General features: G+C 43.4%; 1 pseudogene; it reads right to left on the reverse strand.

Moving 5' to 3' along the window:
- Positions 1-16,671, reverse strand: part of LOC130201621 (inactive dipeptidyl peptidase 10-like) — a 70,545-nt pseudogene that overhangs the window by 24,094 nt on the left and 29,780 nt on the right.

Raw genomic sequence — 16,671 nt, forward strand, 5'->3', positions numbered from 1 at the left:
TGTCACTATGTGTGTATATATATCTATATATATATGTAGTATATATTTATATGTATATATTATTTAGCAATACATCTGCTCTACTTGGAGTAAAAGTTATATTTTGCAGTGATATTACAGTTCTTTACATTGGTATATGTTGTTCCATATCAACATGTAAAGGAAAACACCTTCAGTGTCTTATAATATCATTTGGGTACCATGTGTGCATTTGGAGTCTGCAAATGTCCTTTTTGGAGCTCCGCCTGGATCTTTTCATGAAAAACAATGTAGGATTGTCATACTTTGTCCTATCCTCTTCAAATTTGAAGCAGGTGTTTAGTACTAGTGCAGTTACACACCTATACTGTCCTTTTCCTATACAGATACAATCACAGGCAGTTATTTATACTGAAATATACTTTATTATTTTAGGCGGACAAAAATCTTACATTTTTACTGACTTCAAAGGCCCACTGCTCTGTTTCTGTATGACCTAAAGGATTTTTGACACTTTCACAAGTATTGACAAGGGTAATCTTTCTAGAAAGCCTTCATTGATAAATTTATTCAGAGGGGTTCAGAAACTACAGCCATTTTAATTTCGTCAGATCATTTTAGGCGTTTTTGCTCGAAAATGGGGGTGGAGTGGAAGAGGTTAATCCCTTTCTTTCTCTCTTTCTCTCTCTCACACACACACCTGTTCACAGCCTCATATATAAAGTTGTACACATTTCAAACTTCAAACAAAAGAATCAGGTGGTTGTCATGGGAACCATCTCTATGCCGCTATGTGGCCATCACCACAAGAGAAACACACTTTTCAGACTAAACACTGTTCTTCTCATGTGGCCAATGAGGACAAGAGATTGTCCTCCCTTGCTTTAAACTCTCAAGGGTCCTATTTAAAATATATAAATAGCCTTTAGCTCAATTCTAACAGCAACGTGATGACATGCTAACATGAAGGAAGCCATGAACACCGACGTGGTTCATGTGTAAACATGCTCGTGTTTCCTCTTGTCAGCAGTCCTGCAGGTGACAGTAATGAGGTATTTATTTATGTTCAGACACTGGATACTCGTGAAGAGTAGGCCGACTCTCTCAGGTACTTCTGCATCAGCCCCATGTGACTGAAGCCGAAGTCTATCTGCCACACAGCATCGTGTCCTCAGAGAGTTTAAAATCTCTGCTTCATTTAATCAAATGATGTCATAACACCAACCCTCCTCTGTGTGTGTATGTGTGTGTGTGTGCGCGTTGGGGAGGTGAACATCAAGTGCTTCATGAATTAGATGCCTTCCTATCCTAAGCCCCTTCCCCCATCGATGGCGCCTGAAGCGACACTTGAGGCTGCCCTTTCCCCGATGACCCTCACTGCCCTGTTCTCCCAGCACCCATCTCCCGCCTGGGAGACATTTTGAAGGGCTGAAAGTGCACATCAAAGGAAGGCGTGCATGCATCACATGTCTATCCCTCCCAGTGCCACACATCTCTGTTCAAAGCAAGCCAAGCCACATGAATTAAACAAGGACAGGATTTACTAACCTTATTGGGTATATAGGGTGAGATCAGTCTCAATTATTGCAAATGCACACAAAGAGAACAAATGCACGCAGAACAATTCACAAAAACATTACAAAGCACAGAATGTTCGTGGATCGCTATACGTTTGTTTGTTTGTGGATCGCTACACATTTGTTTGTTTGTGGGTTGTCGAGACTCTCCTGCCGAGGCTCGATTCACAAATGCGTTTTTTTCAATATAGACCTCTCTGTAGCCAATCAGATGTCGCCCTCATTTGTAAATCGAATTTATTTGTGAATTGTTCTGTTCGCATATGTGAATCTTTGTGTTTGCTTTTGTGAGTCTCTCTGTGTGCATTTTCAATTATTGAGACTGATTAGACTGATAAGATTGAGACTATATGGTGTTTTTTCATGGAGCTGGTTGAATGGAGTTGCAGGTTTTAGTGCATTCAGCTTTTAAGTGGAATGCACTAATTCCACTGTGGAGGCCAAACAGTTTTGATTTATAATATTAAAATATTAGTGACTGTGTTGTTTCTCGAACGTTATTCCGTAAAATGATCAATATTTCTAGAGCAGAAAAACTCCATGTGCCACAGAAAATGATGATGTTATGTGTAAATATGTGCATAAGTAAAGTTAAAACAGGCAGAGAACTGACAACACTTGCTTTTATGTTCATGGCCTCGATGGCATCCACTAAATAATAAATTAACCGTAAATGTTTGCTGTAAATATGTAAATCTAAAATTGAGATTAACAGGAGTGAAGATGATTTAGCTTGATGAAGTTGAAAATCAAATTTTCCAAACTAGGCCATGCATGCGGCGTAATTTATTTAAAACATGCTCGTATTGTATTTTTAAAATGGGCAGCGGGCCACCAAAGGTCCACAGTGAGCTGAAGCATGTTCTCGTGCTGCTCTACTCCACAGTGAACTGTTACCTTTAATAATCTGCATCATCATCAGAACCGTGTCATAACCCAATTGAATGGAGAGGTACTTTCATCTTTTAGTGCTCTAATGCTGCGTTCACACCTAAAGTATTGAGAAATTTCCCATGCGAGTAGATCCCATGCAAAGTCAATGTACAGACGTCAGTGGTTGCGATGACGCACATTTTCGATGAGGCGCGAATAACGCGAATTGCGCGGCGCCAAAAATGTGCCTTATTCGCCTCAAGTTGAAATATTGAAACTTTGGTGAAAAATTCGGCCAACGGCGACTTGCGAAAGCCAATCAGGGTCAATCAACTAAAAGCGTTGCACATTTTTCACGCAAGTAGATCCCGTGAGCAAAGTTTCCGTACGATGGTACAATGGTTGCGAATGACGCGAATTGCGAAAAATTCGCCCAACGGTGAGTTGCGAAAGCCAATCAGCGTTAAGCTGCTCCGCCATTGGTGAATCTCACTGCTGCTGCTCTGAAGGAGCTGGAAGCGGAAGTCATTCAGTCGTAGTCGGTGAAAGTCACCGAGCTTTGTGAGCCTACGGGTGAGCCACAGAGATAAGCCCCGCCCCCCTCTAAGGCGCGAATGAAGCGAAAAGCCGAGCAAGTGAACTCACGCAACGCTTTTGGTTGTGAACGCAGCGTCAGCGTTACCTTTGGGTACGGGTACTCCTTCCCCCGGGGGTAGAGGGAGCCCGTGAGCCGGGGCAGCCGCATGTTGGGAACCAGGGAGTCGTTGATGGTGAGGTAGGCCAGTCTGGAGCCGTCAGGTGACCACCAGTGGGCAACCTGCGTGTGCAACACCTCCTCTGGAACCCCAGGAGAAAAACACATCAGACCACGTCAGAGGGACTCAGTGCTCCTGCTGATTAATGCCAAAGTTAGTCCACGCTCCTCTTTTTAATCCCAGGTTATTCTATACGTGTCGGGGAATAAAATATTGGTCCAGATGTTATCCAACGGGGGAGTTTTTACAGTAGCAATAAACAAGAATCATAAAAGAGATGCCTGAGGTATAACCTTCTGTTTAGAGCAGGAGAAAACACAAACAGCTCTGTGAATAAAATGTTGGCATTGAACGTTACTGCGAACAATGAGTATGTTTTCACAACTTTTCGACACACTTCTGTTTCTGATAAGAAACGGTTTTTTTCGCAACATGTCTGCATTAGTGCATTTCAGAGTTATAGTGTTTCACCAGCTTTTGCCATTTCAAAAGTACATTCTCAGTGATGGCTAATGTTTAGGCAACAGATCTACTTGGATAGGTTTAGTAAATGTATATATTGTTACTTTTGGTTTCACACAGGACACAAAGGTCGGTCTCCTGGGTGAAAGTGTCCGATCCATCCGTCTGCCTCGACCTCAGACTTTAATGAAACGTATGTGTGATACGCCAAAATCAAATCTTTGAGAAAATATGTTTCCCTCGAAAAATAGTAATGACACTACAGTGTTCTTGACTGGGAGGGTCACATTTAGGAAACCCTTGTGTGAAAAAGTTATTACTTTCCCTGTTTCGTTACTCCACTGAGCAATAACACGACAGAGGTTCGATGTATCACCATGAACAGATTGTGAACTGTGGTCCCCCCCCCCCCCCCCGTCCATCCCGACCTCCCATGAGGGGTCACAGCTGTATTAACAGTGTTAGCGTCTGCCTTAACCCCACAAGCAAAGGTCAGAACACAGAGCCCTGTTGATTACATACTATTTAAGGTTGTACTAGAAAGTCTCTACATCTTCCGCCGAAAACTAACACATCTTTTCCGACTATATCTGGATTAAAACACAGATTAGCATTTCAGTGGCACTTAAATGGCTCTTATTATGGTACTTTTGTTGTTTGACTATGTTGAGGAAATGTTACTTTCTGTATTCTTGTTGTTCTTAGTTTGTACTCGTGGTTGATGCACTTATTGTAAGTCACTTTGGATAAAAGCGTCTGCTAAATGACATGTAATGTAATGTATTGTCCTACACGTTTGTCAATTGTCATACAAAAAGGCGTAGAACATTTTGCGGTGTGCCTATAGATCATAAACACAGATGAGTTCTGAACGGCTCACCCTCGTACAGCCAGTCTGAGATGCCGTTGAAGACGACGTCCTCCTGTCCAGAAGACGTGAGCCTCCACGAGCTGCTCTGAACATCCGTTTGGTAGTAAATGTTGTTTTCAAATACATATATCTGTGGAACAAGTAGACAATTTATATACATATATATATATTTATGTGTGATAAGTACTGCATTATAGTGTATAAAAACCATTCATGTACACATAGTACAAATCACCTATACACCTTATTGCACATAGAAGGAACCGTTAATGCATTTTTATTCTTGAAGTTAACGGCGCGGCGCTCAAGGACGGAGGAGGCGGAACGTCTCCGCCGAGCAAAGAGAGGACCCTCTTACTGATGGGAGACGCGTCGGCCGGGTGTCTCGTCTCCGGTGATAACGCGGAGGTATAGGAACGCCGAGGAAAGCAGATACACGCGCTATCAAACGGTTAATTACTTCCCCTGTCTGCGCCGGAGGAAGTAATGGAGCGATTATTCTCTGGTCGACGGGCCGCACGGTCACAACGAGACGTCGTGGTTTGTGTTTCCTCGACACAACGGAATAGTAATGAGCCTTTACCTCGCAGCAGGACGGGTTCTATGAGTGAATTATTTTACAGAATCAAACACAACGTCCTTTTCACCTTTCCGCATGCAGCAGTTTGTAGCCCAAGTTATTATTTCTCAATAATTGGAGCAGAAACAGATGAGAAATCAACATTAAACTGACCTATTTAAATAGTTGCTTATATAATATATAATATTGAGATCTCTGCTTGAATAATCAAACACAATCAAAATGGTTGCTGAATACTTTTTTGTCCATCGATTAATTGATGAGTCAGCAAATCGTTTCAGCTCCACAGTGTGCCGAGACTAAACACCCACGTTAATGATTCATTATTGGCCTCAATATCCCGAAAAGATCCTCCAACCAATGAATGCTCAGAAACGCGTCAGCTTTTCGTTCACGTTTCATATTGGTCGAACATATTCCTGGATAATTTGTGCATGATCGCTGCATGATGCAGGTTTACTGAGTGACTTCCTTTATGAATATTACACCCATTAAACTTGTAAACAAGGAGGATTGTGGGTCGGTATCAACTGTGCTTTGGGTTTCCGTGTTGGAAATGAGTTAAAACTCTGCTTGGCGTGGAGATGTATGGAAGTTAGTGTGTTATTGTTGAAAATGTGAATATGTTTTAATTATAATATCAAATTTATATGAACTATCTTTGCTCCAGGATCAAACGAGGAAGAGGAAGAGTCATCGTTTTCAGACCGACTTGCCGTCGTCCGGGGGCCCGTAAACTCACCAGGTCCTGTCCCTGAACGCCCCACGAGGCAAACTGGAGGACCGAATCCGACACCTCGGGAGGATTCAGCTCCCGCACCTCTCTGAGGACGAAGCACAACACGCGACATCTTAAGTGATTCAAAAACAGGATTGGAATTTGACACTAAATCCTCTAAGGATGGATTCTTTGAGTTAAAGCTGCATTCAGGAGATCCCATGAGCAAAGTTGCGACGCAAATGGTTGCGAATGACGCGAATTGCGAGCCGTGAAAAATGTGCCTCTTTCGCCTCAAGTTGAAATATTAACACATATAATTTTGGCGAAAAATTCGCCCGACGCCGAGATGCGAGAGCCAATCAGCGTTGAGCTGCTCCACTGATGGTGAATCTAACTGCTGCTCTAGTGGAGCTGAAGAGACATTCAGACGGAGAGCTGAAAGTCACCGAGCTGTGTGAGCCTACGGGGGATGTCATGTATAAATATATATAAATATACACTACTGTTCAAAAGTTTGGGATCACCCAGACAATTTCATGTTTTCCATGAAAACTCACACTTTTATTTATTAAATGAGTTGCAAAATGTATAGAAAATATAGTCAAGACATTGACAAGGTTAGAAATAATGATTTGTATTTGAAGTATTAATTTTTTTCTTCAAACTTTGCTTTCGTCAAAGAATGCTCCTTTTGCAGCAATTACAGCATTGCAGACCTTTGGCATTCTAGCTGTTAATTTGTTGAGGTAATCTGTTGAAATGTCACCCCACGCTTCCTGAAGCACCTCCACAAGTTGGATTGGCTTGATGGGCACTTCTTGCGGACCATACGGTCAAGCTGCTCCCACAACAGCTCAATGGGGTTGAGATCTGGTGACTGTGCTGGCCACTCCATTACAGACAGCTTACCAGCTGCCTGCTTCTTCCCTAAATAGTTCTTGCACAATTTGGAGGTGTGTTTTGGGTCATTGTCCTGTTGGAGGAGGAAATTGGCTCCAATCAAGCGCTTCCCACAGGGTATGGCATGGCGTTGCAAAATGGAGTGATAGCCTTCCTTATTTAAAATCCTTTACCTGGTACAAATCTCCCACTTTACCAGCACCAAAGCAGCCCCAGACCATCACATTACCTCCACCATGCTTGACAGATGGTGTCAGGCACTCTTCCAGCATCTTTTCACCTGTTCTGCGTCTCACAAATGTTCTTCTGTGTGATTCAAACACCTCAAACGTGGATTCATCTGTCCATAACACCTTTTTCCAATCTTCCTCTGTCCAATGCCTGTGTTCTTTTGCCCATACCAATCTTTTCTTTTGATTGGCCAGTCTCAGATATGGCTTTTTCTTTGCCACTCTGCCTAGAAGGCCAGCATCCCGGAGTCGCCTCTTCACTGTCGACGTTGACACTGGCGTTTTGCGGGTACCATTTAAAGAAGCTGCCGGTTGAGGACCTGTGAGGCGTCTATTTCTCAAACTAGAGACTCTAATGTACTTGTCTTCTTGCTGAGTTGTGCACCGGGGCCTCCCACTTCTCTTTCTGCTCTGGTTAGAGCCCGTTTGTGCTGTTCTCTGAAGGGAGTAGTACACACCGCTGTAGGAAATTTTCAGTTTCTTTGCAATTTCTCGCATGGAATAGCCTTCGTTTCTAAGAACAAGAATAGACTGGCCAGTTTCACATGAAAGTTCTTTTTTTCTGGCCATTTTGAGAGTCTTATCGAACCCACAAATGTGATGCTCCAGATAATAAACTAGCTCAAAGGAAGGCTAGTTTTATAGCTTATATCTCCAGCATAACTGTTTTCAGCTGTGCTAACATAATTGCACAAGGGTTTTCAAGGGTTTTCTAATCATCCATTAGTCTTCTAAGGCGATTAGCAAACACAATGTACCATTAGAACACTGGAGTGATAGTTGATGGAAATGGGCCTCTATACACCTCTGGAGATATTTCATTAGAAACCAGACATTTCCACCTAGAATAGTCATTTACCACATTAACAATGTATAGTGTGTATTTCTGATTGATTTAATGTTATCTTCATTGAAAAAAACAATGCTTTTCTTTGAAAAATAAGGACATTTCTAAGTGATCTCAAACTTTTGAACGGTAGTGTATATATATACAGGACTGTCTCAGAAAATTAGAATATTGTGATGAAGTTCTTTATTTTCTGTAATGCAGAAATATCAGAATCAGAATCAGAATCAGAATCAGAATCAGAAACAGTTTTATTGCCAGGAATGTTTTCACAAACAAACGAGGAATTTTTTTTGGTGGAAGGTGCAACATTTGGACATGACAAACAAACAACAATCAACACGACAGAAAGACAACAAATAATGTGAAGTGTTTGGGTGTGTGCTTCAAGTGGTGTGTTTTTGTTAAAGTGCATGTTAAAGTGACGTGTGTGGAGGAGGGAAGAAGAAGGAGGAGGGAGGAGGAGTGAGGAGGAGGAAGAGGAAGGAGCGGGAAGAAGGAGGAGAGAGGAAGGTGGAAGAAGAGGTGGTAGTCCTGGGGGTGACAGTCAGTCATGAAAAAGTATACTAGTAGGGTATTAAACAAATCACTTGAATTGTCTAATTAACTCGAAACACCTGCAAGGGTTTCCTGAGCCTTGACAAACACTCAGCTGTTATAAATCTTTTTTTTAACTTGGTCTGAGGAAATATTAAAATTTTATGAGATAGGATTTTAGAGTTTTCTTAAACTGTAAGCCATAATCAGCAATATTAAAAGAATAAAAGGCTTGCAATATTTCAGTTGATTTGTAATGAATCCAGAATGCATGACATTTTTGTTTTTTTAATTGCATTACAGAAAATAAAGAACTTTATCACAATATTCTAATTTTCTGAGACAGTCCTGTATATATGATATTAATGTTATGAACCAAATACGAGGGCGTTAGATGTTCAGACGTTTGTGGGATGTCCTCAACAAGTATAAATCAGAACTAGTGGTTAGTTCTTCGACTGTGGGTCAGTGGTCAGCAGGTCCATCTTCCAATCAGGGGGTTGGTGGTTCAATCCCCGCCCTAGTCGATGTGTCCTTGAGCAAGACACTTAACCCTGAAGTGCTCCCTGTATCTGTGTCTTCGGTGTTTGATTGTAACAGGATTGGTAGTCGCTTTGGATAAAAGTGTCAGCTTAATGTCATGTAATGTAAATTCTTCATGAAGGACATGATAACTGTTGCTACGGAGATAAGCCCCGCCCCTTCTAAGGCGTGAGTTTAGCGAAAAGCGAATGACGCGCGCGAAAAGCCACAAAGGGTCAAGCGGGTAAACTCCCGCGAGTATTCCCAACACTTCTGGTGTGAACGCAGCATGACGTTGTCACGGCGACGTCTTTGTGTGTCACTGTATTATTCACACTGCCGTGCTGTGGTGGTGTTTTACCGTGTGTACAGGTTGTCGATCAAGTACGAGGCCAGGAACGAGTGCTGGAAGATCTAAAACACATCAGAAGAAGAAAAATATGTGTGTATAGAATAGACACCAGAATAGATATTCTCTCAAAGTAATAACACAAGTAAAAAGCATTCTGAGGGTAAACATGTTTTTTTGTGATGTTTCTTTTGGTACCAGCCAGCTTTTTTTGTTTTCCTTCCCTCAACCAGCTCGGTGTTATTTTATTTTAATTTTTTTCCAGTTTTCCGCTCTGTAGCGAAATGAGGCTCTCTGTATTTAATTGGACAGTTATAACAATAACACAGCACCGATTTGGATTTTAGAATTAAGGGACAACAAAGCTCGCCTGATCTCAGCTGTTGAAATGACATGAAAGAGAGAGAGAGAGTGAGAGTGAGAAAAAGAGGAGAGGCGGGCAGATGCAAAGCTCAATGTCATGTATAAATATATATATAAATATACACTACTGTTCAAAAGTTTGGGATCACCCAGACAATTTCGTGTTTTCCATGAAAACTCACACTTTTATTTATCAAATGAGTTGCAAAATGTATAGAAAATATAGTCAAGACATTGACAATGTTAGAAATAATGATTTGTATTTGAAGTATTAATTTTTTTCTTCAAACTTTGCTTTCGTCAAAGAATGCTCCTTTTGCAGCAATTACAGCATTGCAGACCTTTGGCATTCTAGCTGTTAATTTGTTGAGGTAATCTGTTGAAATTTCATCCCACGCTTCCTGAAGCACCTGCCACAAGTTGGATTGGCTTGATGGGCACTTCTTGCGGACCATACGGTCAAACTGCTCCCACAACAGCTCAATGGGGTTGAGATCTGGTGACTGTGCTGGCCACTCCATTACAGACAGCATACCAGCTGCCTGCTTCTTCCCTCAATAGTTCTTGCACAATGTGGAGGTGTGCTTTGGGTCATTGTCCTGTTGGAGGAGGAAATTGGCTCCAATCAAGCGCTTCCCACAGGGTATGGCATGGCGTTGCAAAATGGAGTGATAGCCTTCCTTATTTAAAATCCCTTTTACCTGGTACAAATCTCCCACTTTACCAGCACCAAAGCAGCCCCAGACCATCACATGACCTCCACCATGCTTGACAGATGGTGTCAGGCACTCTTCCAGCATCTTTTCACCTGTTCTGCATCTCAAATGTTCTTCTGTGTGATCCAAACACCTCAAACTTGGATTCATCTGTCCATAACACCTTTTTCCAATCTTCCTCTGTCCAATGCCTGTGTTCTTTGCCCATACCAATCTTTTTCTTTTATTGGCCAGTCTCAGATATGGCTTCTTCTTTGCCACTCTGCCTAGAAGGCCAGCATCCCGGAGTCGCCTCTTCACTGTCGACGTTGACACTGGCGTTATGGGTACCATTTAAAGAAGCTGCCAGTTGAGGACCTGTGAGGCGTCTATTTCTCAAACTAGAGACTCTAATGTACTTGTCTTCTTGCTGAGTTGTGCACCGGGGCCTCCCACTTCTCTTTCTGCTCTGGTTAGAGCCCGTTTGTGCTGTTCTCTGAAGGGAGTAGTACACACTGCTGTAGGAAATTTTCAGTTTCTTTGCAATTTCTCGCATGGAATAGCCTTCATTTCTAAGAACAAGAATAGACTGGCGAGTTTCACATGAAACTTCTTTTTTTCTGGCCATTTTGAGAGTCTTATCGAACCCACAAATGTGATGCTCCAGATAATCAACTAGCTCAAAGGAAGGCCAGTTTTATAGCTTATATCTCCAGCATAACTGTTTTCAGCTGTGCTAACATAATTGCACAAGGGTTTTCAAGGGTTTTCTAATCAGATATTAGTCTTCTAAGGCGATTAGCAAACACAATGTACCATTAGAACACTGGAGTGATAGTTGCTGGAAATGGGCCTCTATACACCTCTGGAGATATTTCATTAGAAACCAGACGTTTCCACCTAGAATAGTCATTTACCACATTAACAATGTATAGTGTGTATTTCTGATTGATTTAATGTTATGTTCATTGAAAAAAACAATGCTTTTCTTTGAAAAATAAGGACATTTCTAAGTGATCTCAAACTTTTGAACGGTAGTGTATATATATATATATGATATTAATGTTATGAACCAAATACGAGGGCGTTAGATGTTCAGACGTTTGTGGGATGTCCTCAACAAGTATAAATCAGAACTAGTGGTTAGTTCTTCGACTGTGGGTCAGTGGTCAGCAGGTCCATCTTCCAATCAGGGGGTTGGTGGTTCAATCCCCACCCTAGTCGATGTGTCCTTGAGCAAGACACTTAACCCTGAAGTGCTCCCTGTATCTGTGTCTACGGTGTTTGATTGTAACAGGATTGGTAGTCGCTTTGGATAAAAGTGTCAGCTAATTGTCATGTAATGTAATTTCTTCATGAAGGACATGATAACTGTTGCTACGGAGATAAGCCCCGCCCCTTCTAAGGCGTGAGTTTAGCGAAAAGCGAATGACGTGCGCGAAAAGCCACAAAGGGTCAAGCAGGTAAACTCCCGCGAGTCTTCCCAACACTTCTGGTGTGAACGCAGCATGACGTTGTCACGGCGACGTCTTTGTGTGTCACTGTATTATTCACACTGCCGTGCTGTGGTGGTGTTTTACCGTGTGTACAGGTTGTAGATCAGGTACGAGGCCAGGAATGAGTGCTGGAAGATCTAAAACACATCAGAAGAAGAAAAATATGTGTGTATAGAATAGACACCAGAATAGATATTCTCTCAAAGTAATAACACAAGTAAAAAGCATTCTGAGGGTAAACATGTTTTTTTGTGATGTTTCTTTTGGTACCAGCCAGCTTTTTTTGTTTTCCTTCCCTCAACCAGCTCGGTGTTATTTTATTTTAATTTTTTTCCAGTTTTCCGCTCTGTAGCGAAATGAGGCTCTCTGTATTTAATTGGACAGTTATAACAATAACACAGCACCGATTTGGATTTTAGAATGAAGGGACAACAAAGCTCGCCTGATCTCAGCTGTTGAAATGACATGAAAGAGAGAGAGAGAGTGAGAGTGAGAGAGAGAAAAAGAGTGAGAGGCGGGCAGATGCATACGTTTCTCAATCATCGTCATGATCATCATCATTGTCATGATCTTCATCGTCATCATCGTGATCATTGTCATGATCGTCATCATCATTAAATCATCGTCATGACCATCATCGTGATCATCGTCATGATTTTCATCGTCATGATCTTCATCGTCATCATCATTAAATCATCATCATCATCGTGATCACTGTCATGATCTTCATCATCATCATCGCGATCATCGTCATGATCTTCATCATCATTAAATCATCATCGTCATCATAGTCATGATCTTCATCGTCATCAACGTCGTCATCATGATCATCGGCATGATCTTCATCATCATCATTAAATCATCATCATCATCTTCATCGTCTGACCCTGATCATGGTCTCATTTAGAATCAAACCAAAAGGCGTGGCATGCTTTAGGGGCGGGGCGCTTCCTCTGTGATTGGCAGGCTGCTCCCACAGCGATGTGCGTTTTCACTTCATTGAAGGTCATTGTAAAATGTCGGTGTCCATGTAAATGTTTTTTCAGCGTTCGGTCGTACTTAGCTCCGCCCCCTCGTGTCACCTCCGGTTGCAACAAAAACCAAGATGGTGACGACCGAAACGCCAAACTCAAGGCTTCAAATTGCCGGTCCGCAAAACCAATGAGTGACGTCACAGTGGCGAGGTCCACTTCTTATGCACCTGGTCAACCTATCCTACCTCACCTCAGCTCCCCCCACCCCATCCCCCGACCCCCCACCCCCCCTCTGCTCATTGGTATTCACTCGCCCTCTCTTCCCTCCTGTCATCCCCTCTCATCCAGTCCCATGCGATACTCTCCGCTCCCATCTCCCTGCATCGGCCTCCTGGGACTCGTCAGTTCACACCTGGCCTCAGAGAGACCACCTGTGACCGGATCTCACCTCCCGGCTCTAGATGCAAGTGTGACGCATTCATGATATCCCATACTGCAGAGTCCTAAACACCGTGTGCTCGGAATTAATCGACGTACTACGAAAAAACTGTATTCTGCCCATTACTCAACGTACGAGCTGTGACACCTTAAATGTCACAGAGACAACTGTGATTGTCTTTTTTAATTGAGATGAATTTAATACACAACATATTATTTTCTAATCTATTCTATTTGACTCTATTATATTCACCGAGGGTTCATTCACAGCTGGACGGATGACCTACGGTGCCGCTTCATTCATCTGACCCCGACCGACCTGAAGACACGACTACCCCCCCCCCCCAATCCCCAACCCCACCGCTTCCTCACCTCCATCCTCTAGCACGCCGCTGACGTCATTAATACTGTTACAGCCGTCGTCTCATTGGTCCTCGCTCCGGTTCATCACAGGGTGCTTTACAGACCGTAACGCACCTATAGAACACAATGCGCCTTTCGAACCTCGGTGGGCCTGGAGAGAGTTCTGAGTCCTCTTGTGTCAAAGTAATAATCAATTGGCAAAGCGTGCGGCTCATTCATTTCTGTTTCACCATCCATCCTCCTGAATGCGTTTGCATCCTGGATGAATACCGGCGCTCTGCGGCCGCATTAACGTGCTTTTTTTCCCCCGAACGAATGGAAAGGACACTCGCAGTGCTCTTTACATTCTGCACTGAAAGCAAGACGGAAGGCGGCAGAATGCGTGTGAAGCTTCGACGCGGCAGTACAGTGCGACGGAGAGAGAGCTCGGCTCGATTGTGATGGATTCACGAGACGGCGTGAGACGGCGACGGCGGCGGCCGGCCATCACTCTCCGTGGATCCGGGCTGTCACGTTGACGATTAACGCGTCTGCCGGCGACTCGATTGAATCCTGCCGTCTCGAAGCTCATTTTCAAGCCCGCTTAGTTCGCCAGACACCCAAATTGTTCCCGCGGCCAATCGCATTACGCATACACCAAAAACTGGAGGGGGGGGAAGCAATTTCCCCGGTATTAGACACGGGGACAATAATACAATAATGTGGTCGCGCTACATTTAGAACTGCGTCCGTGAAACATACCAACAAAGTCTGGTGCCGGTTCCTATGGCATCACAAAGTCTTTTTTCTAACCAAGGAGGGGGGGATGAAATGGGCTTGTGGGTAGCAGCTACCCCCCCCCCCCCCTCTCAAGTGTTTAAGGATACCCTGAGCACCTATCTCCTCTTCTCTTGCTTCTGTCCATCCAGGGATCCTCCTCTGTTGCTCTCCTAAAGGTCTCATTTCTTTCCACGTGAAAGTTATTTTTTCTATTTTTTGGGAGTTTTATTCCTGATCCGATGTGAGGTCAAAGGTCAGGGATGTCATATGTGTACAGATTGTAAAGCCAAATTCGTGATTTGTGATATTGGGCTACACAAAATAAACTGAATAGAACGTGTTGTATGACGTAGGACAGAACGACAGCATGGAGCTGGAGGGAGATGGAAGTGATGGAACTTCATGGATTGAAGAGACATGAGATGTATGGAGATAACAGAGAGAAGCAAATCAACGTGAAAATGAACCGTTAAGTAGAAATGTTCCATCTTTACGTTGATTTCCAACTCTGATAATCCCCTTTATCAGTGCATTAATGCATCCATCTGAATCCGTTTGATGGTCAATAAAGAATTATATCTGCTTCTCATTATTCCCATGAATAACTGAAATACGATCTCTGCACTGCTCTAATATCCACAGACTAAGGATGTATGTGAACCAATGTTTCTGCGTCCTCGACAGACACCGGTGCAGTCAGACGGCAGCCGGAGAGCCCTAATTACCGTCCAATAAATCCATAATTAATTAGGCTTACAGTACATGACGTCACCGTGTGCAGAGCACAACATTCAGAGCTGATTCACAACTCTCCCGGTGCAATAAGTTCTTCAATTATCACGGTGCCGCCGGCTGAGTTTACAACACTGTCGTTAACCTGGTTATTCACTAATTAGATGTAGCAGACACAGGGGCAGCAGGTCCTGGTTGGGTCTGAATTTTTTCTTTTTAATGACCACAAACACAATGTTGTTCGGTTAAATAATTGAACACAAGGTTTAGATAACTAAACTACATTGTTTAGTGTTATAAAGTGTTTCCCTTGTGTTGGTTGAGCATTCTGTACATCTTAAAATCATTTTTAAAAGTTCAAACAAAACAGTTTAGTTCTTTTTTTTTAGCAAATAAACTCTGTTGTTGTTACGATCTCAGACACTTAGGAAGTAGGACCCAATTGCACGACCCGGGAGACAGAGATAAAGTATTTGTAAGTACTTTATTTTTCGGTTCTGCCGTGAACAAAATGAAAGCGCTCACGTAGTGAGGGATCAAAAACTTTTCAAGAGCACAACCTAACCCGACCTGATCATGGCAAAAGACCAGACGAACTGACAAGGAACACTGGGAGACAGGGGAATTTAAGCACATAGTAACAAGACACAGGTGGGACCAATCAGGGCAGGGCTGACACTGATGAGCATAGGAGACAGGTGTGATGACAGGTGAAAACAATCAGGAAGCCTGGAATGAGAGAAAGCGAACATAAATGACATGAACCTCTCTAGCATATCTGTCGGTGCACAACAGTACCCCTCTAGGGCCAACTCCTGATGGCCCAGGCTGATTGTAAAGTCGTGGATAAGAGTCTTGTCTCGATAAATGAAGCAGCTATCCAGCTTCTAGCCTCAGGACCGTAACCCTTCCAGTCTACCAGGAATTGCTTGCCCTCCCTATTACGGACCTCCAGTAGCTTACGGACCTTGTAAACGTCACCCCTTCAAAGAACTGGGGCGGTGGAGGGGCTTGAGGCGGAACAAGTGTGCTCTCACACACCGGCTTGATTTTACTAACGTGAAACGTTGGGTGCACTCTCAAGGTCCTGGGAGTTGCAAGCGTGCGCCGGGTTGATGACTCTGGACACTGGAAACGGACCCACAAATCTCGGAGCCAGTTTCTTTGAGGCGACATGGAGTGGTAAGTCTTTGGTAGAATGCCAAACCTTTTGGCCTGGACTGTAGGAGGGAGCGACCCTGCGATGAACGTCCGCAACAGCCTTCATCCGAGCTGAACTGGAGAAGAGACTGGCGAGCACCAGCCCAAACTCTGCGACAACGTCTGATCATGGCATGTGCCGATGGAACCATCACCTCTTCCTCGTTGTTAGGGAAAAGTGGAGGCTGGAAACCATTGACACAATGGAATGGAGAGAGACCTGTGGCCGCCGTGGGAAGGGTATTGTGGGCAACCTCGACCCATGTGAGGTGGTCACCCAGGTGGTCTGGTTCGGGAGACGAGACAACGTGGCGTAGTCTCTAGTTCTTGGTTCAGACGCTCCGACTGTCCATTTGACTGAGGGTGATATCCTGATGACAGGCTGACGGTGGCACCTATGAGTCGACAAAACTCTTTCCAGAAGGCGGAAATGAATTGTGGACCCCTG

Source organism: Pseudoliparis swirei, chromosome 2 (assembly GCF_029220125.1).
Source record: "Pseudoliparis swirei isolate HS2019 ecotype Mariana Trench chromosome 2, NWPU_hadal_v1, whole genome shotgun sequence".
NCBI classification, from domain to species: Eukaryota; Metazoa; Chordata; class Actinopteri; order Perciformes; family Liparidae; genus Pseudoliparis; species Pseudoliparis swirei.